This window comes from Chiloscyllium plagiosum, unplaced genomic scaffold, assembly GCF_037043375.1.
Source record: "Chiloscyllium plagiosum isolate Xiang-an unplaced genomic scaffold, Cpla_swu_hap1 HiC_scaffold_53X, whole genome shotgun sequence".
Taxonomy (NCBI): Eukaryota; Metazoa; Chordata; class Chondrichthyes; order Orectolobiformes; family Hemiscylliidae; genus Chiloscyllium; species Chiloscyllium plagiosum.
Window position 1 is genome coordinate 3,747,916 of NW_028270191.1, and position 25,675 is coordinate 3,773,590.

Below are 25,675 nucleotides of genomic sequence, written 5' to 3' on the forward strand. Positions count from 1 at the left end.
CTGTGATTGTGACTGTGTAAGGCTGTTGTTTCTGTGATTGTGATTGTGTAAGGCTGTTGTTTCTTTGTTTGTGGCTATGTCAGGCTTTTGTCTCTGTGATTGTGACTATGTCAGGTCTGTTGTTTCTGTGAATGTGAATATGTTAAGGTGTTCATTCTGTGATTGTGACTATGAAATGCTGTTGTTTCTTGATTGTGATTATGTAAGGCTTTTGTTTCTGTGATTGTGACTGTGTAACGCTGATGTTTCTGGGTATGTGATTACGTTAAGCTTTTGTTTCTGTGACAGTGAGTATGAAATGCTCTTGTTTCTGTGATTGTGATTATGACAGGCTGTTCATTCTGTGATTGTGCCTATGACAGGGTTGTAGTTTCTGTTATTGTGACAATGTTAGGACTGTTGTTTCTGTGATTGTGACTGTGTCAGGCTGTTGTTTCTCTGATTGTGATTATGTCAGGCTTATATTTCTGTGATTGTGACTATGTCAGGAATGTTGTTTATGTGAATGTGATTATGTTAAGCTGTTGTTTCTGTGATTGTGATTATGACAGACTGTTCTTTCTGTGATTGTGCCTATGACAGGGTTGTAGTTTCTGTGATTGTGACAATGTTAGGACTGTTGTTTCTGTGATTGTGACTATGTCAGGGATGTTGTTTCTGTTAATGTGATTTTGTCAAGCTGTTGTTTCTGTGTTTGCGACTATGTCAGGAATGTTGTTTATGTGAATGTGATTATGTTAAGCTTTTGTTTCTGTGACAGTGACTATGAAATGCTGTTGTTTCTGTGATTGTGATTATGACAGGCTGTTCATTCTGTGATTGTGCCTATGACAGGGTTGTAGTTTCTGTGATTGTGACAATGTTTGGACTGTTGTTTCTGTGATTGTGACCGTGTAAGCCTGTTGTTTCTTTGTTTGTGGCTATGTCAGGCTTTTGTTTCCGTGATTGTGACTATGTCAGGAATGTTGTTTCTGTGAATGTGATTATGTTAAGCTGTTGTTTCTGTGATTGTGACTATGAAATGCTGTTGTTTCTTTATTGTGATTATGTCAGGCTTTTGTTTCTGTGATTGTGACTATGTCAGGAATATTGTTTCTATGAATGTGATTATGTTAGGCTTTTGTTTCTGTGACTGTGACTATTAAATGCTGTTGTTTCTGTGATTGTGATTATGACAGCCTGTTGTTTCTATGATTGTGATTATGACAGGCTGTTCTTTCTGTGATTGTGCCTATGACAGGGTTGTAGTTTCTGTGATTGTGACAATGTTTGGACTGTTGTTTCTGTGATTGTAACTGTGTAAGCCTGTTGTTTCTTTGTTTGTGGCTATGTCAGGCTTTTGTTTCCGTGATTGTGACTATGTCAGGGATGTTGTTTCTGTGAATGTGATTATGTCAAGCTGTTGTTTCTGTGATTGTGACTATGTCAGGAATGTTGTTTCTGTGAATGTGATTATGTTAGGCTTTTGTTTCTGTGACTGTGACTATTAAATGCTGTTGTTTCTGTGATTGTGATTATGACAGGCTGTTGTTTCTATGATTGTGATTATGACAGGCTGTTCTTTCTGTGATTGTGACTATGTCAGGAATGTTGTTTCTGTGAATGTGATTATGTTAAGCTTTTGATTCTGTGACTGTGACTATGAAATGCTGTTGTTTCTGTGATTGTGATTATGACAGGCTGTTCTTTCTGTGATTGTGCCTATGACAGGGTTGTAGTTTCTGTGATTTAGACAATGTTAGGACTGTTGTTTCTGTGATTGTGACTATGTCAGGGATGTCGTTTCTGTTAATGTGATTATGTAAAGCTGTTGTTTCTGTGATTGTGACTATGTCAGGCTGTTGTTTCTGTGATTGTGACTATGCTACGGTTGTTGTTTCAGTGAATGTGGTTATTCCCGGCTGTTGTTTCTGTGATTGAGATTATGAAAGGCTGTTGTTTCTGTGATTGTGCCTATGACAGGGTTGTTGTTTCTGTGATTGTGACAGTGTTAGGACTGTTGTTTCTGTGATTGTGACTATGTCAGGGATGTTGTTTCTGTTAATGTGATTATGTCAAGCTGTTGTTTCTGTGATTTCGACTATGTCAGGAATGTTGTTTCTGTGAATGTGATTATGTTAAGCTTTTATTTCTGTGACAGTGACTATGAAATGCTGTTGTTTCTGTGATTGTGATGATGACAGGCTGTTCATTCTGTGATTGTTCCTATGACAGGGTTGTAGTTTCTGTGATTGTGACAAAGTTCAGACTGTTGTTTCTGTGATTGTGACTGTGTAAGGCTGTTGTTTCTTTGTTTGTGGCTATGTCAGGCTTTTGTCTGTGTGATTGTGACTATGTCAGGAATGTTGTTTCTGTGAATGTGATTATGTTAAGCTGTTGTTTCTGTGATTGTGATTATGACAGGCTGTTCTTTCTGTGATTGTGCATATGACAGGGTTGTAGTTTCTGTGATTGTGACAATGTTAGGACTGTTGTTTCTGTGATTGTGACTATGTCAGGAATGCTGTTTCTGTGAATGTGAATATGTTAAGCTTTTGTTTCTGTGACGGTGACTCTGAAATGCTGTTGTTTCTGTGATTGTGATTATGACAGGCTGTTGTTTCTGTGATTGTGATTATGACAGGCTGTTCATTCTGTGATTGTGCCTATGACAGGGTTGTAGTTTCTGTGATTGTGACAATGTTAGGACTGTTGTTTCTGTGATTGTGACTGCGTAAGGCTGTTGTTTCTTTGTTTGTGGCTATGTCAGGCTGTTGTTTCTGTGATTGTGACTATGTCAGGAATGTTGTTTTTGTGAATGTGATTATGTTAAGCTGTTGTTTCTGTGACAGTGACTATGAAATGCAGTTGTTTCTGTGATTGTGATTATGACAGGCTATTCATTCTGTGATTGTGCCTATGACAGGGTTGTAGTTCCTGTGATTGTGACAATGTTTGGACTGTTGTTTCTGTGATTGTGACTGTGTAAGCCTGTTGTTGCTTTGTTTGTGGCTATGTCAGGCTTTTGTTTCCGTGATTGTGACTATGTCAGGAATGTTGTTTCTGTGAATGTGAATATGTTAAGCTGTTGTTTCTGTGATTGTGACTATGTCAGGAATGTTGTTTCTGTGAATGTGATTATGTTAGGCTTTTGTTTCTGTGACTGTGACTATTAATTGCTGTTGTTTCTGTGATTGTGATTATGACAGGCGATTGTTTCTATGATTGTGATTATGACAGGCTGTTCTTTCTGTGATTGTGCCTATGACAGGGTTGTAGTTTCTGTGATTGTGACAATGGTTGGACTGTTGTTTCTGTGATTGTGACTGTGTAAGCCTGTTGTTTCTTTGTTTGTGGCTATGTCAGGCTTTTGTTTCCGTGATTGTGACTATGTCAGGGATGTTGTTTCTGTGAATGTGATTATGTCAAGCTGTTGTTTCTGTGATTGTGACTATGTCAGGAATGTTGTTTCTGTGAATGTGATTATGTTAGGCTTTTGTTTCTGTGACTGTGACTATTAAATGCTGTTGTTTCTGTGATTGTGATTATGACAGGCTTTTGTTTCTATGATTGTGATTATGACAGGCTGTTCTTTCTGTGATTGTGACTATGTCAGGAATGTTGTTTCTGTGAATGTGATTATGTTAAGCTTTTGATTCTGTGACTGTGACTATGAAATGCTGTTGTTTCTGTGATTGTGATTATGACAGGCTGTTCTTTCTGTGATTGTGCCTATGACAGGGTTGTAGTTTCTGTGATTTAGACAATGTTAGGACTGTTGTTTCTGTGATTGTGACTATGTCAGGGATGTCGTTTCTGTTAATGTGATTATGTAAAGCTGTTGTTTCTGTGATTGTGACTATGTCAGGCTGTTGTTTCTGTGATTGTGACTATGCTACGGTTGTTGTTTCAGTGAATGTGATTATTCCCGGCTGTTGTTTCTGTGATTGAGATTATGAAAGGCTGTTGTTTCTGTGATTGTGCCTATGACAGGGTTGTTGTTTCTGTGATTGTGACAGTGTTAGGACTGTTGTTTCTGTGATTGTGACTATGTCAGGGATGTTGTTTCTGTTAATGTGATTATGTCAAACTGTTGTTTCTGTGATTTCGACTATGTCAGGAATGTTGTTTCTGTGAATGTGATTATGTTAAGCTTTTATTTCTGTGACAGTGACTATGAAATGCTGTTGTTTCTGTGATTGTGATGATGACAGGCTGTTCATTCTGTGATTGTTCCTATGACAGGGTTGTAGTTTCTGTGATTGTGACAAAGTTCAGACTGTTGTTTCTGTGATTGTGACTGTGTAAGGCTGTTGTTTCTTTGTTTGTGGCTATGTCAGGCTTTTGTCTGTGTGATTGTGACTATGTCAGGAATGTTGTTTCTGTGAATGTGATTATGTTAAGCTGTTGTTTCTGTGATTGTGATTATGACAGGCTGTTCTTTCTGTGATTGTGCATATGACAGGGTTGTAGTTTCTGTGATTGTGACAATGTTTGGACTGTTGTTTCTGTGATTGTGACTATGTCAGGAATGCTGTTTCTGTGAATGTGAATATGTTAAGCTTTTGTTTCTGTGACGGTGACTATGAAATGCTGTTGTTTCTGTGATTGTGATTATGACAGGCTGTTGTTTCTGTGATTGTGATTATGACAGGCTGTTCATTCTGTGATTGTGCCTATGACAGGGTTGTAGTTTCTGTGATTGTGACAATGTTAGGACTGTTGTTTCTGTGATTGTGACTGCGTAACGCTGTTGTTTCTTTGTTTGTGGCTATGTCAGGCTTTTGTTTCTGTGATTGTGACTAAGTCAGGAATGTTGTTTCTGTGAATGTGATTATGTTAAGCTGTTGTTTCTGTGACAGTGACTATGAAATGCAGTTGTTTCTGTGATTGTGATTATGACAGGCTATTCATTCTGTGATTGTGCCTATGACAGGGTTGTAGTTCCTGTGATTGTGACAATGTTTGGACTGTTGTTTCTGTGATTGTGACTGTGTAAGCCTGTTGTTTCTTTGTTTGTGGCTATGTCAGGCTTTTGTTTCCGTGATTGTGACTATGTCAGGAATGTTGTTTCTGTGAATGTGATTATGTTAAGCTGTTGTTTCTGTGATTGTGACTATGAAATGCTGTTGTTTCTTGATTGTGATTATGTCAGGCTTTTGTTTCTGTGATTGTTACTATGTCAGGAATGTTGTTTCTGTGATTGTGATTATGTTAGGCTTTTGTTTCTGTGACTGTGACTATTAAATGCTGTTGTTTCTGTGATTGTGATTATGACAGGCTGTTGTTTCTATGATTGTGATTATGACAGGCTGTTCTTTCTGTGATTGTGACTATGTCAGGAATGTTGTTTCTGTGAATGTGATTATGTTAAGCTTTTGTTTCTGTGACTGTGACTATTAAATGCTGTTGTTTCTGTGATTGTGATTACGACAGGCTGTTGTTTCTATGATTGTGATTATGACAGGCTGTTCTTTATGTGATTGTGACTATGTCAGTAATGTTGTTTCTGTGAATGTGATTATGTTAAGCTTTTGTTTCTGTGACTGTGCCTATTAAATGCTGTTCTTCCTGTGATTGTGCCTATGACAGGGCTGTTGTTTCTGTGATTGTGATAGTGTTAGGACTGTTGTTTCTGTGATTGTGACGATGTCAGGGATGTTGTTTCTGTTAATGTGATTATGTCAAGCTGTTGTTTCTGTGATTGCGACTATGTCAGGAATGTTGTTTCTGTGAATGTGATTATGTTAAGCTTTTGATTCTGTGACAGTGACTATGAAATGCTGTTGTTTCTGTGATTGTGATTATGACAGGCTGTTCATTCTGTGATTGTGCCTATGACAGGGTTGTAGTTTCTGTGATTGTGACTGTGTAAGGCTGTTGTTTCTGTGATTGTGATTGTGTAAGGCTGTTGTTTCTTTGTTTGTGGCTATGTCAGGCTTTTGTCTCTGTGATTGTGACTATGTCAGGTCTGTTGTTTCTGTGAATGTGAAGATGTTAAGGTGTTCATTCTGTGATTGTGACTATGAAATGCTGTTGTTTCTTGATTGTGATTATGTCAGGCTTTTGTTTCTGTGATTGTGACTGTGTAACGCTGTTGTTTCTGGGTATGTGATTACGTTAAGCTTTTGTTTCTGTGACAGTGAGTATGAAATGCTCTTGTTTCTGTGATTGTGATTATGACAGGCTGTTCATTCTGTGATTGTGCCTATGACAGGGTTGTAGTTTCTGTTATTGTGACAATGTTAGGACTGTTGTTTCTGTGATTGTGACTGTGTCAGGCTGTTGTTTCTCTGATTGTGATTATGTCAGGCTTATATTTCTGTGATTGTGACTATGTCAGGAATGTTGTTGATGTGAATGTGATTATGTTAAGCTGTTGTTTCTGTGATTGTGATTATGACAGACTGTTCTTTCTGTGATTGTGCCTATGACAGGATTGTAGTTTCTGTGATTGTGACAATGTTAGGACTGTTGTTTCTGTGTTTGCGACTATGTCAGGAATGTTGTTTATGTGAATGTGATTATGTAAAGCTTTTGTTTCTGTGACAGTGACTATGAAATGCTGTTGTTTCTGTGATTGTGATTATGACAGGCTGTTCATTCTGTGATTGTGCCTATGACAGGGTTGTAGTTTCTGTGATTGTGACAATCTTAGGACTGTTGTTTCTGTGATTGTGACTGTGTCAGGCTGTTGTGTCTCTGATTGTGATTATGTCAGGCTTATATTTCTGTGATTGTGACTATGTCAGGAATGTTGTTTCTGTGAATGTGATTATGTTAAGCAGTTGTTTCTGTGATTGTGACTATGAAATGCTGTTGTTTCTGTGATTGTGATTATGTCAGGCTGTTGTTTCTATGATTGTGATTATGACAGGCTGTTCTTTCTGTGATTGTCACTATGTCAGGAATGTTGTTTCTGTGAATGTGATTATGTTAAGCTTTTGTTTCTGTGACTGTGACTATTAAATGCTGTTGTTTCTGTGATTGTGATTATGACAGGCTGTTGTTTCTATGATTGTGATTATGACAGGTTGTTCATTATGTGATTGTGCCTATGACAAGGTTGTAGTTTCTGTGATTGTGACTGTGTAAGGCTGTTGTTTCTGTGATTGTGATTGTGTACGGCTGCTGTTTCTTTGTTTGTGGCTATGTCAGGCTTTTGTCTCTGTGATTGTGACTATGTCAGGAATGTTGTTTCTGTGAATGTGAATATGTTAAGCTGTTTCATTCTGTGATTGTGACTGTGTCAGGCTGTTGTTTCTCTGATTGTGATTATGTCAGGCTTATATTTCTGTCATTGTGACTATGTCAGGAATGTTGTTTCTGTGAATGTGATTATGTTAAGCTGTTGTTTTTGTGACAGTGGCTATGAAATGGTGTTGTTTCTGTGATTGTGATTATGACAGGCTGTTCATTCTGTGATTGTGCCTATGACAGGGTTGTAGTTTCTGTGATTGTGACAATGTTTGGACTGTTGTTTCTGTGATTGTGACTGTGGAAGCCTGTTGTTTCTTTGTTTGTGGCTATGTCAGGCTTTTGTTTCCGTGATTGTGACTATGTCAGGGATGTTGTTTCTGTTAATGTGATTATGTCAAGCTGTTGTTTCTGTGATTGTGACTATGTCAGGAATGTTGTTTCTGTGAATGTGATTATGTTAGGCTTTTGTTTCTGTGACTGTGACTATTAAATGCTGTTGTTTCTGTGATTGTGATTACGACAGGCTGTTGTTTCTATGATTGTGATTATGACAGGCTGTTCTTTATGTGATTGTGACTATGTCAGTAATGTTGTTTCTGTGAATGTGATTATGTTAAGCTTTTGTTTCTGTGACTGTGACTATTAAATGCTGTTCTTTCTGTGATTGTGCCTATGACAGGGCTGTTGTTTCTGTGATTGTGATAGTGTTAGGACTGTTGTTTCTGTGATTGTGACGTTGTCAGGGATGTTGTTTCTGTTAATGTGATTATGTCAAGCTGTTGTTTCTGTGATTGCGACTATGTCAGGAATGTTGTTTCTGTGAATGTGATTATGTTAAGCTTTTGATTCTGTGACAGTGACTATGAAATGCTGTTGTTTCTGTGATTGTGATTATGACAGGCTGTTCATTCTGTGATTGTGCCTATGACAGGGTTGTAGTTTCTGTGATTGTGACTGTGTAAGGCTGTTGTTTCTGTGATTGTGATTGTGTAAGGCTGTTGTTTCTTTGTTTGTGGCTATGTCAGGCTTTTGTCTCTGTGATTGTGACTATGTCAGGTCTGTTGTTTCTGTGAATGTGAATATGTTAAGGTGTTCATTCTGTGATTGTGACTATGAAATGCTGTTGTTTCTTGATTGTGATTATGTAAGGCTTTTGTTTCTGTGATTGTGACTGTGTAACGCTGATGTTTCTGGGTATGTGATTACGTTAAGCTTTTGTTTCTGTGACAGTGAGTATGAAATGCTCTTGTTTCTGTGATTGTGATTATGACAGGCTGTTCATTCTGTGATTGTGCCTATGACAGGGTTGTAGTTTCTGTTATTGTGACAATGTTAGGACTGTTGTTTCTGTGATTGTGACTGTGTCAGGCTGTTGTTTCTCTGATTGTGATTATGTCAGGCTTATATTTCTGTGATTGTGACTATGTCAGGAATGTTGTTTATGTGAATGTGATTATGTTAAGCTGTTGTTTCTGTGATTGTGATTATGACAGACTGTTCTTTCTGTGATTGTGCCTATGACAGGGTTGTAGTTTCTGTGATTGTGACAATGTTAGGACTGTTGTTTCTGTGATTGTGACTATGTCAGGGATGTTGTTTCTGTTAATGTGATTTTGTCAAGCTGTTGTTTCTGTGTTTGCGACTATGTCAGGAATGTTGTTTATGTGAATGTGATTATGTTAAGCTTTTGTTTCTGTGACAGTGACTATGAAATGCTGTTGTTTCTGTGATTGTGATTATGACAGGCTGTTCATTCTGTGATTGTGCCTATGACAGGGTTGTAGTTTCTGTGATTGTGACAATGTTTGGACTGTTGTTTCTGTGATTGTGACCGTGTAAGCCTGTTGTTTCTTTGTTTGTGGCTATGTCAGGCTTTTGTTTCCGTGATTGTGACTATGTCAGGAATGTTGTTTCTGTGAATGTGATTATGTTAAGCTGTTGTTTCTGTGATTGTGACTATGAAATGCTGTTGTTTCTTTATTGTGATTATGTCAGGCTTTTGTTTCTGTGATTGTGACTATGTCAGGAATATTGTTTCTATGAATGTGATTATGTTAGGCTTTTGTTTCTGTGACTGTGACTATTAAATGCTGTTGTTTCTGTGATTGTGATTATGACAGCCTGTTGTTTCTATGATTGTGATTATGACAGGCTGTTCTTTCTGTGATTGTGCCTATGACAGGGTTGTAGTTTCTGTGATTGTGACAATGTTTGGACTGTTGTTTCTGTGATTGTAACTGTGTAAGCCTGTTGTTTCTTTGTTTGTGGCTATGTCAGGCTTTTGTTTCCGTGATTGTGACTATGTCAGGGATGTTGTTTCTGTGAATGTGATTATGTCAAGCTGTTGTTTCTGTGATTGTGACTATGTCAGGAATGTTGTTTCTGTGAATGTGATTATGTTAGGCTTTTGTTTCTGTGACTGTGACTATTAAATGCTGTTGTTTCTGTGATTGTGATTATGACAGGCTGTTGTTTCTATGATTGTGATTATGACAGGCTGTTCTTTCTGTGATTGTGACTATGTCAGGAATGTTGTTTCTGTGAATGTGATTATGTTAAGCTTTTGATTCTGTGACTGTGACTATGAAATGCTGTTGTTTCTGTGATTGTGATTATGACAGGCTGTTCTTTCTGTGATTGTGCCTATGACAGGGTTGTAGTTTCTGTGATTTAGACAATGTTAGGACTGTTGTTTCTGTGATTGTGACTATGTCAGGGATGTCGTTTCTGTTAATGTGATTATGTAAAGCTGTTGTTTCTGTGATTGTGACTATGTCAGGCTGTTGTTTCTGTGATTGTGACTATGCTACGGTTGTTGTTTCAGTGAATGTGGTTATTCCCGGCTGTTGTTTCTGTGATTGAGATTATGAAAGGCTGTTGTTTCTGTGATTGTGCCTATGACAGGGTTGTTGTTTCTGTGATTGTGACAGTGTTAGGACTGTTGTTTCTGTGATTGTGACTATGTCAGGGATGTTGTTTCTGTTAATGTGATTATGTCAAGCTGTTGTTTCTGTGATTTCGACTATGTCAGGAATGTTGTTTCTGTGAATGTGATTATGTTAAGCTTTTATTTCTGTGACAGTGACTATGAAATGCTGTTGTTTCTGTGATTGTGATGATGACAGGCTGTTCATTCTGTGATTGTTCCTATGACAGGGTTGTAGTTTCTGTGATTGTGACAAAGTTCAGACTGTTGTTTCTGTGATTGTGACTGTGTAAGGCTGTTGTTTCTTTGTTTGTGGCTATGTCAGGCTTTTGTCTGTGTGATTGTGACTATGTCAGGAATGTTGTTTCTGTGAATGTGATTATGTTAAGCTGTTGTTTCTGTGATTGTGATTATGACAGGCTGTTCTTTCTGTGATTGTGCATATGACAGGGTTGTAGTTTCTGTGATTGTGACAATGTTAGGACTGTTGTTTCTGTGATTGTGACTATGTCAGGAATGCTGTTTCTGTGAATGTGAATATGTTAAGCTTTTGTTTCTGTGACGGTGACTCTGAAATGCTGTTGTTTCTGTGATTGTGATTATGACAGGCTGTTGTTTCTGTGATTGTGATTATGACAGGCTGTTCATTCTGTGATTGTGCCTATGACAGGGTTGTAGTTTCTGTGATTGTGACAATGTTAGGACTGTTGTTTCTGTGATTGTGACTGCGTAAGGCTGTTGTTTCTTTGTTTGTGGCTATGTCAGGCTGTTGTTTCTGTGATTGTGACTATGTCAGGAATGTTGTTTTTGTGAATGTGATTATGTTAAGCTGTTGTTTCTGTGACAGTGACTATGAAATGCAGTTGTTTCTGTGATTGTGATTATGACAGGCTATTCATTCTGTGATTGTGCCTATGACAGGGTTGTAGTTCCTGTGATTGTGACAATGTTTGGACTGTTGTTTCTGTGATTGTGACTGTGTAAGCCTGTTGTTGCTTTGTTTGTGGCTATGTCAGGCTTTTGTTTCCGTGATTGTGACTATGTCAGGAATGTTGTTTCTGTGAATGTGAATATGTTAAGCTGTTGTTTCTGTGATTGTGACTATGAAATGCTGTTGTTTTTTGATTGTGATTATGTCAGGCTTTTGTTTCTGTGATTGTTACTATGTCAGGAATGTTGTTTCTGTGATTGTGATTATGTTAGGCTTTTGTTTCTGTGACTGTGACTATTAAATGCTGTTGTTTCTGTGATTGTGATTATGACAGGCTGTTGTTTCTATGATTGTGATTATGACAGGCTGTTCTTTCTGTGATTGTGACTATGTCAGGAATGTTGTTTCTGTGAATGTGATTATGTTAAGCTTTTGTTTCTGTGACTGTGACTATTAAATGCTGTTGTTTCTGTGATTGTGATTACGACAGGCTGTTGTTTCTATGATTGTGATTATGACAGGCTGTTCTTTATGTGATTGTGACTATGTCAGTAATGTTGTTTCTGTGAATGTGATTATGTTAAGCTTTTGTTTCTGTGACTGTGACTATTAAATGCTGTTCTTTCTGTGATTGTGCCTATGACAGGGCTGTTGTTTCTGTGATTGTGATAGTGTTAGGACTGTTGTTTCTGTGATTGTGACGATGTCAGGGATGTTGTTTCTGTTAATGTGATTATGTCAAGCTGTTGTTTCTGTGATTGCGACTATGAAATGCTGTTGTTTCTTGATTGTGATTATGTCAGGCTTTTGTTTCTGTGATTGTGACTGTGTAACGCTGTTGTTTCTGGGGATGTGATTACGTTAAGCTTTTGTTTCTGTGACAGTGAGTATGAAATGCTCTTGTTTCTGTGATTGTGATTATGACAGGCTGTTCATTCTGTGATTGTGCCTATGACAGGGTTGTAGTTTCTGTTATTGTGACAATGTTAGGACTGTTGTTTCTGTGATTGTGACTGTGTCAGGCTGTTGTTTCTCTGATTGTGATTATGTCAGGCTTATATTTCTGTGATTGTGACTATGTCAGGAATGTTGTTTATGTGAATGTGATTATGTTAAGCTGTTGTTTCTGTGATTGTGATTATGACAGACTGTTCTTTCTGTGATTGTGCCTATGACAGGATTGTAGTTTCTGTGATTGTGACAATGTTAGGACTGTTGTTTCTGTGTTTGCGACTATGTCAGGAATGTTGTTTATGTGAATGTGATTATGTAAAGCTTTTGTTTCTGTGACAGTGACTATGAAATGCTGTTGTTTCTGTGATTGTGATTATGACAGGCTGTTCATTCTGTGATTGTGCCTATGACAGGGTTGTAGTTTCTGTGATTGTGACAATCTTAGGACTGTTGTTTCTGTGATTGTGACTGTGTCAGGCTGTTGTGTCTCTGATTGTGATTATGTCAGGCTTATATTTCTGTGATTGTGACTATGTCAGGAATGTTGTTTCTGTGAATGTGATTATGTTAAGCAGTTGTTTCTGTGATTGTGACTATGAAATGCTGTTGTTTCTGTGATTGTGATTATGACAGGCTGTTGTTTCTATGATTGTGATTATGACAGGTTGTTCATTCTGTGATTGTGCCTATGACAAGGTTGTAGTTTCTGTGATTGTGAGTGTGTAAGGCTGTTGTTTCTGTGATTGTGATTGTGTACGGCTGCTGTTTCTTTGTTTGTGGCTATGTCAGGCTTTTGTCTCTGTGATTGTGACTATGTCAGGAATGTTGTTTCTGTGAATGTGAATATGTTAAGCTGTTTCATTCTGTGATCGTGACTGTGTCAGGCTGTTGTTTCTCTGATTGTGATTATGTCAGGCTTATATTTCTGTCATTGTGACTATGTCAGGAATGTTGTTTCTGTGAATGTGATTATGTTAAGCTGTTGTTTTTGTGACAGTGGCTATGAAATGGTGTTGTTTCTGTGATTGTGATTATGACAGGCTGTTCATTCTGTGATTGTGCCTATGACAGGGTTGTAGTTTCTGTGATTGTGACAATGTTTGGACTGTTGTTTCTGTGATTGTGACTGTGGAAGCCTGTTGTTTCTTTGTTTGTGGCTATGTCAGGCTTTTGTTTCCGTGATTGTGACTATGTCAGGGATGTTGTTTCTGTTAATGTGATTATGTCAAGCTGTTGTTTCTGTGATTGTGACTATGTCAGGAATGTTGTTTCTGTGAATGTGATTATGTTAGGCTTTTGTTTCTGTGACTGTGACTATTAAATGCTGTTGTTTCTGTGATTGTGATTACGACAGGCTGTTGTTTCTATGATTGTGATTATGACAGGCTGTTCTTTATGTGATTGTGACTATGTCAGTAATGTTGTTTCTGTGAATGTGATTATGTTAGGCTTTTGTTTCTGTGACTGTGACTATTAAATGCTGTTGTTTCTGTGATTGTGATTATGTCAGGCTTTTGTTTCTGTGATTGTGACTATGTCAGGAATGTTGTTTCTGTGAATATGATTATGTTAGGCTTTTGTTTCTGTGACTGTGACGATTAAATACTGTTGTTTCTGTGATTGTGACAAAGTTCAGACTGTTGTTTCTGTGATTGTGACTGTGTAAGGCTGTTGTTTCTTTGTTTGTGGCTATGTCAGGCTTTTGTCTGTGTGATTGTGACTATGTCAGGAATGTTGTTTCTGTGAATATGATTATGTTAAGCTGTTGTTTCTGTGATTGTGACTATGAAATGCTGTTGTTTCTTGATTGTGATTATGTCAGGCTTTTGTTTCTGTGATTGTGACTGTGTAACGCTGTTGTTTCTGGGAATGTGATTATGTTAAGCTTTTGTTTCTGTGACAGTGAGTATGAAATGCTCTTGTTTCTGTGATTGTGATTATGACAGGCTGTTCATTCTGTGATTGTGCCTATGACAGGGTTGTAGTTTCTGTGATTGTGACAATGTTAGGACTGTTGTTTCTGTGATTGTGACTGTGTCAGGCTGTTTTTTCTCTGATTGTGACTGTGTCAGGCTGTTGTTTCACTGATTGTGATTATGTCAGGTTTATATTTCTGTGATTGTGACTATGTCAGGAATGTTGTTTCTGTGAATGTGATTATGTTAAGCTGTTGTTTTTGTGATTGTGACTATGACTTGCTGTTGTTTCTGTGATTGTGATTATGACAGGCTGTTGTTTCTGTGATTGTGATTATGACAGACTGTTCTTTCTGTGATTGTGCCTATGACAGGGTTGTAGTTTCTGTGATTGTGACAATGTTAGGACTGTTGTTTCTGTGATTGTGACTATGTCAGGGATGTTGTTTCTGTGAATGTGATTATGTTAAGCTTTTGTTTCTGTGACAGTGACTATGAAATGCTGTTGTTTCTGTGATTGTGATTATGACAGGCTGTTCATTCTGTGATTGTGCCTATGACAGGGTTGTAGTTCCTGTGATTGTGACAATGTTTGGACTGTTGTTTCTGTGATTGTGACTGTGTAAGCCTGTTGTTTCTTTGTTTGTGGCTATGTCAGGCTTTTGTTTCCGTGATTGTGACTATGTCAGGAATGTTGGTTCTGTGAATGTGATTATGTTAAGCTGTTCTTTCTGTGATTGTGACTATGAAATGCTGTTGTTTCTTGATTGTGATTATGTCAGGCTTTTGTTTCTGTGATTGTGACTATGTCAGGAATGTTGTTTCTGTGATTGTGATTATGTTAGGCTTTTGTTTCTGTGACTGTGACTATTAAATGCTGTTGTTTCTGTGATTGTGATTACGACAGGCTGTTGTTTCTATGATTGTGATTATGACAGGCTGTTCTTTCTGTGATTGTGACTATGTCAGGAATGTTGTTTCTGTGAATGTGATTATGTTAAGCTTTTGTTTCTGTGACTGTGACTATTAAATGCAGTTGTTTCTGTGATTGTGATTACGACAGGCTGTTGTTTCTATGATTGTGATTATGACAGGCTGTTGTTTCTGTGATTGTGACTATGTCAGGAATGTTGTTTCTGTGAATGTGATTATGTTAAGCTTTTGTTTCTGTGAGTGTGACTATTAAATGCTGTTCTTTCTGTGATTGTGCCTATGACAGGGCTGTTGTTTCTGTGATTGTGATAGTGTTAGGACTGTTGTTTCTGTGATTGTGACGATGTCAGGGATGTTGTTTCTGTTAATGTGATTATGTCAAGCTGTTGTTTCTGTGATTGCGACTATGAAATGCTGTTGTTTCTTGATTGTGATTATGTCAGGCTTTTGTTTCTGTGATTGTGACTGTGTAACGCTGTTGTTTCTGGGGATGTGATTACGTTAAGCTTTTGTTTCTGTGACAGTGAGTATGAAATGCTCTTGTTTCTGTGATTGTGATTATGACAGGCGATTGTTTCTATGATTGTGATTATGACAGGCTGTTCTTTCTGTGATTGTGCCTATGACAGGGTTGTAGTTTCTGTGATTGTGATGGTGTTAGGACTGTTGTTTCTGTGAGTGTGACGATGTCAGGGATGTTGTTTCTGTTCATGTGATTATGTCAAGCTGTTGTTTCTGTGATTGCGATTATGACAGGAATGTTGTTTCTGTGAATGTGATTATGTCAAGCTTTTGATTCTGTGACATGACTATGAAATGCTGTTGTTTCTGTGATTGTGATTATGACAGGCTGTTCATTCTGTGATTGTGCCTATGACAGGGTTGTAGTTTCTGTGATTGTGACTGTGTAAGGCTGTTGTTTCTGTGATTGTGATTGTGTAAGGCTGTTGTTTCATTGTTTGTGGCTATGTCAGGAATGTTGTTTCTGTGAATGTGAATATGTTAAGCTGTTCATTCTGTGATTGTGACTATGAAATGCTGTTGTTTCTTGATTGTGATTATGTCAGGCTTTTGTTTCTGTGATTGTGAATGTGTAACGCTGTTGTTTCTGGGAATGTGATTATGTTAAGCTTTTAGTTTCTGTGACAGTGAGAATGAAATGCTCTTGTTTCTGTGATTGTGATTATGACAGGCTGTTCATTCTGTGATTGTGCCTATGACAGGGTTGTAGTTTCTGTTATTGTGACAATGTTAGGACTGTTGTTTCTGTGATTGTGACTGTGTCAGGCTGTTGTTTCTCTGATTGTGATTATGTCAGGCTTATATTTCTGTGATTGTGACTACGTCAGGAATGTTGTTTATGTGAATGTGATTATGTTAAGCTGTTGTTTTTGTGATTGTGACTATGACATGCTGTTGTTTCTGTGATTGTGATTATGACAGGCTGTTGTTTCTGTGATTGTGATTATGACAGACTGTTCTTTCTGTGATTGTGCCTATGACAGGGTTGTAGTTTCTGTGATTGTGACAATGTTAGGACTGTTGTTTCTGTGATTGTGACTATGTCAGGGATGTTGTTTCTGTTAATGTGATTATGTCAAGCTGTTGTTTCTCTGTTTGCGACTATGTCAGGAATGTTGTTTCTGTGAATGTGATTATGTTAAGCTTTTGTTTCTGTGACAGTGACTATGAAATGCTGTTGTTTCTGTGATTGTGATTATGACAGGGTTGTAGTTTCTGTGATTGTGACAATGTTTGGACTGTTGTTTCTGTGATTGTGACTGTGTAAGCCTGTTGTTTCTTTGTTTGTGGCTATGTCAGGCTTTTGTTTCCGTGATTGTGACTATGTCAGGAATGTTGTTTCTGTGAATGTGATTATGTTAAGCTGTTGTTTCTGTGATTGTGACTATGAAATGCTGTTGTTTCTTGATTGTGATTATGTCAGGCTTTTGTTTCTGTGATTGTGACTATGTCAGGAATGTTGTTTCTGTGAATGTGATTATGTTAGGCTTTTGTTTCTGTGACTGTGACTATTAAATGCTGTTGTTTCTGTGATTGTGATTATGACAGGCTGTTGTTTCTATGATTGTGATTATGACAGGCTGTTCTTTCTGTGATTGTGACTATGTCAGGAATGTTGTTTCTGTGAATGTGATTATGTGAAGCTTTTGTTTCTGTGATTGTGACTATTAAATGCTGTTGTTTCTGTGATTGTGATTATGACAGGCGATTGTTTCTATGATTGTGATTATGACAGGCAGTTCTTTCTGTGATTGTGCCTATGACAGGGTTGTAGTTTCTGTGATTGTGACTGTGTCAGGGATGTTGTTTCTGTTAATGTGATTATGTCAAGCTGTTGTTTCTGTGATTGTGACTATGTCAGGAATGTTGTTTCTGTGAATGTGATTATGTTAAGCTGTTGTTTCTGTGATTGTGACTATGAAATGCTGTTGTTTCTGTGATTGTGATTATGTCAGGCTTTTGTTTCTGTGATTGTGACTATGTCAGGAATGTTGTTTCTGTGAATATGTTTATGTTAGGCTTTTGTTTCTGTGACTGTGACGATTAAATACTGTTGTTTCTGTGATTGTGACAAAGTTCTGACTGTTGTTTCTGTGATTGTGACTGTGTAAGGCTGTTGTTTCTTTGTTTGTGGCTATGTCAGGCTTTTGTCTGTGTGATTGTGACTATGTCAGGAATGTTGTTTCTGTGAATATGATTATGTTAAGCTGTTGTTTCTGTGATTGTGACTATGAAATGCTGTTGTTTCTTGATTGTGATTATGTCAGGCTTTTGTTTCTGTGATTGTAATTATGACAGGCTGTTCATTCTGTGATTGTTCCTATGACAGGGTTGTAGTTTCTGTGATTGTGACAAAGTTCAGACTGTTGTTTCTGTGATTGTGACTGTGTAAGGCTGTTGTTTCTTTGTTTGTGGCTATGTCAGGCTTTTGTCTGTGTGATTGTGACTATGTCAGGAATGTTGTTTCTGTGAATGTGATTATTTTAAGCTGTTGTTTCTGTGATTGTGATTATGACAGGCTGTTCTTTCTGTGATTGTGCATATGACAGGGTTGTAGTGTCTGTGATTGTGACAATGTTAGGACTGTTGTTTCTGTGATTGTGACTATGTCAGGAATGTTGTTTCTGTGAATGTGAATATGTTAAGCTTTTGTTTCTGTGATGGTGACTATGAAATGCTGTTGTTTCTGTGATTGTGATTATGACAGGCTGTTGTTTCTGTGATTGTGATTATGACAGGCTGTTCATTCTGTGATTGTGCCTATGACAGGGTTGTAGTTTCTGTGATTGTGACAATGTTAGGACTGTTGTTTCTGTGATTGTGACTGCGTAAGGCTGTTGTTTCTTTGTTTGTGGCTATGTCAGGCTTTTGTTTCTGTGATTGTGACTATGTCAGGAATGTTGTTTCTGTGAATGTGATTATGTTAAGCTGTTGCTTCTGTGATTGTGACGATGAAATGCTGTTGTTTCTGTGATTGTGATTATGTCAGGCTTTTGTTTCTGTGATTGTGACTATGTCAGGATTGTTGTTTCTGTGAATATGATTATGTTAGGCTTTTGTTTCTGTGACTGTGACGATTAAATACTGTTGTTTCTGTGATTGTGACAAAGTTCAGACTGTTGTTTCTGTGATTGTGACTGTGTAAGGCTGTTGTTTCTTTGTTTGTGGCTATGTCAGGCTTTTGTCTGTGTGATTGTGACTATGTCAGGAATGTTGTTTCTGTGAATATGATTATGTTAAGCTGTTGTTTCTGTGATTGTGACTATGAAATGCTGTTGTTTCTTGATTGTGATTATGTCAGGCTTTTGTTTCTGTGATTGTGACTGTGTAACGCTGTTGTTTCTGGGAATGTGATTATGTTAAGCTTTTGTTTCTGTGACAGTGAGTATGAAATGCTCTTGTTTCTGTGATTGTGATTATGACAGGCTGTTCATTCTGTGATTGTGCCTATGACAGGGTTGTAGTTTCTGTGATTGTGACAATGTTAGGACTGTTGTTTCTGTGATTGTGACTGTGTCAGGCTGTTGTTTCTCTGATTGTGACTGTGTCAGGCTGTTGTTTCTCTGATTGTGATTATGTCAGGTTTATATTTCTGTGATTGTGACTATGTCAGGAATGTTGTTTCTGTGAATGTGATTATGTTAAGCTGTTGTTTTTGTGATTGTGACTATGACTTGCTGTTGTTTCTGTGATTGTGATTGTGACAGGCTGTTGTTTCTGTGATTGTGATTATGACAGACTGTTCTTTCTGTGATTGTGCCTATGACAGGGTTGTAGTTTCTGTGATTGTGACAATGTTAGGACTGTTGTTTCTGTGATTGTGACTATGTCAGGGATGTTGTTTCTGTGAATGTGATTATGTTAAGCTTTTGTTTCTGTGACAGTGACTATGAAATGCTGTTGTTTCTGTGATTGTGATTATGACAGGCTGTTGTTTCTGTGATTGTGATTATGACAGACTGTTCTTTCTGTGATTGTGCCTATGACAGGGTTGTAGTTTCTGTGATTGTGACAATGTTAGGACTGTTGTTTCTGTGATTGTGACTATGTCAGGAATGTTGTTTCTGTGAATGTGAATATGTTAAGCTTTTGTTTCTGTGACGGTGACTATGAAATGCTGTTGTTTCTGTGTTTGTGATTATGACAGGCTGTTGTTTCTGTGATTGTGATTATGACAGGCTGTTCATTCTGTGATTGTGCCTATGACAGGGTTGTAGTTTCTGTGATTGTGACAATGTTAGGACTGTTGTTTCTGTGATTGTGACTGCGTAAGGCTGTTGTTTCTTTGTTTGTGGCTATGTCAGGCTTTTGTTTCTGTGATTGTGACTATGTCAGGAATGTTGTTTCTGTGAATGTGATTATGTTAAGCTGTTGCTTCTGTGATTGTGACTATGAAATGCTGTTGTTTCTGTGATTGTGATTATGTCAGGCTTTTGTTTCTGTGATTGTGACTATGTCAGGAATGTTGTTTCTGTGAATATGATTATGTTAGGCTTTTGTTTCTGTGACTGTGACGATTAAATATTGTTGTTTCTGTGATTGCGACAAAGTTCAGACTGTTGTTTCTGTGATTGTGACTGTGTAAGGCTGTTGTTTCTTTGTTTGTGGCTATGTCAGGCTTTTGTCTGTGTGATTGTGACTATGTCAGGAATGTTGTTTCTGTGAATATGATTATGTTAAGCTTTTGTTTCTGTGACAGTGAGTATGAAATGCTCTTGTTTCTGTGATTGTGATTATGACAGGCTGTTCATTCTGTGATTGTGCCTATGACAGGGTTGTAGTTTCTGTGATTGTGACAATGTTAGGACTGTTGTTTCTGTGATTGTGACTGTGTCAGGCTGTTGTTTCTCTGATTGTGACTGTGTCAGGCTGTTGTTTCACTGATTGTGATTATGTCAGGTTTATATTTCTGTGATTGTGACTATGTCAGGAATGTTGTTTATGTGAATGTGATTATGTTAAGCTGTTGTTTTTGTGATTGTGACTATGACTTGCTGTTGTTTCTGTGATTGTGATTATGACAGGCTGTTGTTTCTGTGATTGTGATTATGACAGACTGTTCTTTCTGTGATTGTGCCTATGACAGGGTTGTAGTTTCTGTGATTGTGACAATGTTAGGACTGTTGTTTCTGTGATTGTGACTATGTCAGGGATGTTGTTTCTGTGAATGTGATTATGTTAAGCTGTTGTTTCTGTGACAGTGACTATGAAATGCTGTTGTTTCTGTGATTGTGATTATGACAGGCTGTTCATTCTGTGATTGTGCCTATGACAGGGTTGTAGTTCCTGTGATTGTGACAATGTTTGGACTGTTGTCTCTGTGATTGTGACTGTGTAAGCCTGTTGTTTCTTTGTTTGTGGCTATGTCAGGCTTTTGTTTCCGTGATTGTGACTATGTCAGGAATGTTGGTTCTGTGAATGTGATTATGTTAAGCTGTTCTTTCTGTGATTGTGACTATGAAATGCTGTTGTTTCTTGATTGTGATTATGTCAGGCTTTTGTTTCTGTGATTGTGACTATGTCAGGAATGTTGTTTCTGTGATTGTGATTATGTTAGGCTTTTGTTTCTGTGACTGTGACTATTAAATGCTGTTGTTTCTGTGATTGTGATTACGACAGGCTGTTGTTTCTATGATTGTGATTATGACAGGCTGTTCTTTCTGTGATTGTGACTATGTCAGGAATGTTGTTTCTGTGAATGTGATTATGTTAAGCTTTTGTTTCTGTGACTGTGACTATTAAATGCAGTTGTTTCTGTGATTGTGATTACGACAGGCTGTTGTTTCTATGATTGTGATTATGACAGGCTGTTCTTTCTGTGATTGTGACTATGTCAGGAATGTTGTTTCTGTGAATGTGATTATGTTAAGCTTTTGTTTCTGTGAGTGTGACTATTAAATGCTGTTCTTTCTGTGATTGTGCCTATGACAGGGCTGTTGTTTCTGTGAATGTGATGGTGTTAGGACTGTTGTTTCTGTGAGTGTGACGATGTCAGGGATGTTGTTTCTGTTCATGTGAGTATGTCAAGCTGTTGTTTCTGTGATTGCGATTATGACAGGAATGTTGTTTCTGTGAATGTGATTATGTTAAGCTTTTGAATCTGTGACATGACTATGAAATGCTGTTGTTTCTGTGATTGTGATTATGACAGGCTGTTCATTCTGTGATTGTGCCTATGACAGGGTTGTAGTTTCTGTGATTGTGACTGTGTAAGGCTGTTGTTTCTGTGATTGTGATTGTGTAAGGCTGTTGTTTCATTGTTTGTGGCTATGTCAGGAATGTTGTTTCTGTGAATGTGAATATGTTAAGCTGTTCATTCTGTGATTGTGACTATGAAATGCTGTTGTTTCTTGATTGTGATTATGTCAGGCTTTTGTTTCTGTGATTGTGACTGTGTAACGCTGTTGTTTCTGGGAATGTGATTATGTTAAGCTTTTAGTTTCTGTGACAGTGAGAATGAAATGCTCTTGTTTCTGTGATTGTGATTATGACAGGCTGTTCATTCTGTGATTGTGCCTATGACAGGGTTGTAGTTTCTGTTATTGTGACAATGTTAGGACTGTTGTTTCTGTGATTGTGACTGTGTCAGGCTGTTGTTTCTCTGATTGTGATTATGTCAGGCTTATATTTCTGTGATTGTGACTATGTCAGGAATGTTGTTTATGTGAATGTGATTATGTTAAGCTGTTGTTTTTGTGATTGTGACTATGACATGCTGTTGTTTCTGTGATTGTGATTATGACAGGCTGTTGTTTCTGTGATTGTGATTATGACAGACTGTTCTTTCTGTGATTGTGCCTATGACAGGGTTGTAGTTTCTGTGATTGTGACAATGTTAGGACTGTTGTTTCTGTGATTGTGACTATGTCAGGGATGTTGTTTCTGTTAATGTGATTATGTCAAGCTGTTGTTTCTGTGTTTGCGACTATGTCAGGAATGTTGTTTCTGTGAATGTGATTATGTTAAGCTTTTGTTTCTGTGACAGTGACTATGAAATGCTGTTGTTTCTGTGATTGTGATTATGACAGGGTTGTAGTTTCTGTGATTGTGACAATGTTTGGACTGTTGTTTCTGTGATTGTGACTGTGTAAGCCTGTTGTTTCTTTGTTTGTGGCTATGTCAGGCTTTTGTTTCCGTGATTGTGACTATGTCAGGAATGTTGTTTCTGTGAATGTGATTATGTTAAGCTGTTGTTTCTGTGATTGTGACTATGAAATGCTGTTGTTTCTTGATTGTGATTATGTTAGGCTTTTGTTTCTGTGATTGTGACTATGTCAGGAATGTTGTTTCTGTGAATGTGATTATGTTAGGCTTTTGTTTCTGTGACAGTGACTATTAAATGCTGTTGTTTCTGTGATTGTGATTATGACAGGCTGTTGTTTCTATGATTGTGATTATGACAGGCTGTTCTTTCTGTGATTGTGACTATGTCAGGAATGTTGTTTCTGTGAATGTGATTATGTTAAGCTTTTGTTTCTGTGATTGTGACTATTAAATGCTGTTTTTTCTGTGATTGTGATTATGACAGGCGATTGTTTCTATGATTGTGATTATGACAGGCAGTTCTTTCTGTGATTGTGCCTATGACAGGGTTGTAGTTTCTGTGATTGTGACTATGTCAGGGATGTTGTTTCTGTTAATGTGATTATGTCAAGCTGTTGTTTCTGTGATTGTGACTATGTCAGGAATGTTGTTTCTGTGAATGTGATTATGTTAAGCTTTTGATTCTGTGACTGTGACTATGAAATGCTGTTGTTTCTGTGATTGTGATTATGACAGGCTGTTATTTCTGTGATTGTGCCTATGACAGGGTTGTAGTTTCTGTGATTTAGACAATGTTAGGACTGTTGTTTCTGTGATTGTGACTATGTCAGGGATGTCGTTTCTGTTAATTTGATTATGTAAAGCTGTTGTTTCTGTGATTGTGACTATGTCAGGCTGTTGTTTCTGTGATTGTGACTATGCTACGGTTGTTGTTTCAGTGAATGTGATTATTCCCGGCTGTTGTTTCTGTGATTGAGATTATGAAAGGCTGTTGTTTCTGTGATTGTGCCTATGACAGGGTTGTTGTTTCTGTGATTGTGACAGTGTTAGGACTGTTGTTTCTGTGATTGTGACTATGTCAGGGATGTTGTTTCTGTTCATGTGATTATGTCAAGCTGTTGTTTCTGTGATTGCGATTATGACAGGAATGTTGTTTCTGTGAATGTTCCTATGACAGGGTTGTAGTTTCTGTGATTGTGACAAATTTCAGACTGTTGTTTCTGTGATTGTCACTGTGTTTCTTTGTTTGTGGCTATGTCAGGCTTTTGTCTGTGTGATTGTGACTATGTCAGGAATGTTGTTTCTGTGAATGTGATTATGTTAAGCTGTTGTTTCTGTGATTGTGATTATGACAGGCTGTTCTTTCTGTGATTGTGCATATGACAGGGTTGTAGTTTCTGTGATTGTGACAATGTTAGGACTGTTGTTTCTGTGATTGTGACTATGACAGGAATGTTGTTTCTGTGAATGTGAATATGTTAAGCTTTTGTTTCTGTGACGGTGACTATGAAATGCTATTGTTTCTGTGATTGTGATTATGACAGGCTGTTGTTTCTGTGATTGTGATTATGACAGGCTGTTCATTCTGTGATTGTGCCTATGACAGGGTTGTAGTTTCTGTGATTGTGACAATGTTAGGACTGTTGTTTCTGTGATTGTGACTGCTTAAGGCTGTTGTTTCTTTGTTTGTGGCTATGTAAGGCTTTTGTTTCTGTGATTGTGACTATGTCAGGAATGTTGTTTCTGTGAATGTGATTATGTTAAGCTGTTGCTTCTGTGATTGTGACTATGAAATGCTGTTGTTTCTGTGATTGTGATTATGTCAGGCTTTTGTTTCTGTGATTGTGACTATGTCAGGAATGTTGTTTCTGTGAATATGATTATGTTAGGCTTTTGTTTCTGTGACTGTGACGATTAAATACTGTTGTTTCTGTGATTGTGACAAAGTTCAGACTGTTGTTTCTGTGATTGTGACTGTGTAAGGCTGTTGTTTCTTTGTTTGTGGCTATGTCAGGCTTTTGTCTGTGTGATTGTGACTATGTCAGGAATGTTGTTTCTGTGAATATGATTATGTTAAGCTGTTGTTTCTGTGATTGTGACTATGAAATGCTGTTGTTTCTTGATTGTGATTATGTCAGGCTTTTGTTTCTGTGATTGTGACTGTGTAACGCTGTTGTTTCTGGGAATGTGATTATGTTAAGCTTTTGTTTCTGTGACAGTGAGTATGAAATGCTCTTGTTTCTGTGATTGTGATTATGACAGGCTGTTCATTCTGTGATTGTGCCTATGACAGGGTTGTAGTTTCTGTGATTGTGACAATGTTAGGACTGTTGTTTCTGTGATTGTGACTGTGTCAGGCTGTTGTTTCTCTGATTGTGACTGTGTCAGGCTGTTGTTTCTCTGATTGTGATTATGTGAGGTTTATATTTCTGTGATTGTGACTATGTCAGGAATGTTGTTTCTGTGAATGTGATTATGTTAAGCTGTTGTTTTTGTGATTGTGACTATGACTTGCTGTTGTTTCTGTGATTGTGATTATGACAGGCTGTTGTTTCTGTGATTGTGATTATGACAGACTGTTCTTTCTGTGATTGTGCCTATGACAGGGTTGTAGTTTCTGTGATTGTGACAATGTTAGGACTGTTGTTTCTGTGATTGTGACTATGTCAGGGATGTTGTTTCTATTAATGTGATTATGTCAAGCTGTTGTTTCTGTGTTTGCGACGATGTCAGGAATGTTGTTTCTGTGAATGTGATTATGTTAAGCTTTTGTTTCTGTGACAGTGACTATGAAATGCTGTTGTTTCTGTGATTGTGATTATGACAGGCTGTTCATTCTGTGATTGTGCCTATGACAGGGTTGTAGTTCCTGTGATTGTGACAATGTTTGGACTGTTGTTTCTGTGATTGTGACTGTGTAAGCCTGTTGTTTCTTTGTTTGTGGCTATGTCAGGCTTTTGTTTCCGTGATTGTGACTATGTCAGGAATGTTGGTTCTGTGAATGTGATTATGTTAAGCTGTTGTTTCTGTGATTGTGACTATGAAATGCTGTTGTTTCTTGATTGTGACTATGTCAGGAATGTTGTTTCTGTGATTGTGATTATGTTAGGCTTTTGTTTCTGTGACTGTGACTATTAAATGCTGTTGTTTCTGTGATTGTGATTACGACAGGCTGTTGTTTCTATGATTGTGATTATGACAGGCTGTTCTTTCTGTGATTGTGACTATGTCAGGAATGTTGTTTCTGTGAATGTGATTATGTTAAGCTTT